This window comes from Elephantulus edwardii, unplaced genomic scaffold, assembly GCF_000299155.1.
Source record: "Elephantulus edwardii isolate Elephantulus edwardi_28Jun2011 unplaced genomic scaffold, EleEdw1.0 scaffold00014, whole genome shotgun sequence".
Lineage (NCBI taxonomy): Eukaryota > Metazoa > Chordata > Mammalia > Macroscelidea > Macroscelididae > Elephantulus > Elephantulus edwardii.
This window is the reverse complement of record NW_006399764.1, coordinates 393,626-395,221: the sequence shown is the minus strand read 5'-3', so window position 1 is coordinate 395,221 and position 1,596 is coordinate 393,626.

Genomic DNA, 1,596 nt, shown 5'->3' with positions numbered 1-1,596 from the left:
ACCTTTCTTTGGGATAGGAACAAATATCGATCTCTTCCAGTCATTTGGGCAAGTGGTTGCTCTCCATATTTCTTGGCACAACTTGGTGAGCACGTCCATGGCAGCATCTGGATTAGAAGTTATAATAAAAACTGGTATGTTCAGAGCTGTAAAGATGAGATTATATTTTCAAATGCATATGACATTCAAGGGTCAAATCTTAGGGTTTTTTTTACCCCCATGAAGATGCAGCCAGAGTGCTCCTTGTAGATAAAGCTTCACCTTACATATTTTGTGCATGTTGCTAGGAGAAGTTATTCCTTGCAACATGATGCTTGGAAAGGTGGAGAGAAAGACTCTCGACCAAGTGGATTGACACAGTGGCTGCAGCCATAGGCCCACGTGTGTCAGTGTGAGGATGGCACAGGGTAGGACTAGGTTCAGATCTGTTGTTAACAGGGTCACTATGAATCGTACTCCGATAGCAACAACAGTGGAATTTCTCTTCTCGTGCATAACCCCAGCGCCTCTGGAGACCTTTAGATCCAACTTCAATTCTCAGCAGTGTCAGAATGTAAAGTGTCCTGGGGCAGCTCTTAAAACAGTAAAAAGATTAGTTTAAATCTAGTTAGGGAGCTTTGGGTCCTAGTGGTAAGAATCTAGGAATAGAATATGTTCAAGAATCAATGGAATGAAGGATGAAGGCAGTAGCAAAAAAATACAGCTCCAATACCGATTGGCATGTTTCAACAAACAGATACAGCCCTAGATGTACTTACTAGTCTGTGCTAGGAAATTTGGCAGAAAGTTAGCAGTCCAACTGACTGGAAACGATGCACATTTGTTTGCATTCCTAATAAAGGTGATCTAACAGAATGTGGAAATTCTAGAACAATACCATTAATATCACATGCAAGTAAAATCTTGCTGGAGATTATCCAAAAATGGTTGAAACAAGTACATTGACAAAGAACTGCCAGAATTTCAAGCTGAACTTAGAAGAGGATATGATACCAAGGATATCATTGCTGATGTCTGATAGATCATGGCTGAAACCTGAGAATACCAGGCATAATGTATTTGGGGATTTTTTTTTAATGTACAAAGGTATTTGACTGTGCGACTCACAACAAATTATGGCTATTATGGCTAACATTGAGAATGGGAATCCCAAAGCACTCAATAGTGTTCATGTGAAACCTAGATCAAGAGGTGGTCATGCAAACAAAGCAAGGGAACACTGTGTGGTTTAAAATCAAGAAAGATTTGCATCAGGGAAGTATCCTTTCTCCATAATTGTTCAGTCTGTATGCTGAGCAAATAATTTAAGAAACTGGACTTTATGAAGAGGAGTGTGACATCAAGATCAAAGGAACATTCATCAATAACCTGCATTATGCAGATGAAACACTTTGCTTGAAGAGAGAGAACTTGAAGTATTTGCTGCAGAAGATCAAGGACTACAACCTTCAATACAGATTCAACATCAAGAAGACAAAAATCTTTACCACTGGGCCTATATGCAACAGATAAAGATTGAAGTGGTCAACAATTTCATCTTACTTGGATCCTCAATCAGCATGCTTACTATCAGTAGTCAAAAGATCAGAAGATGTG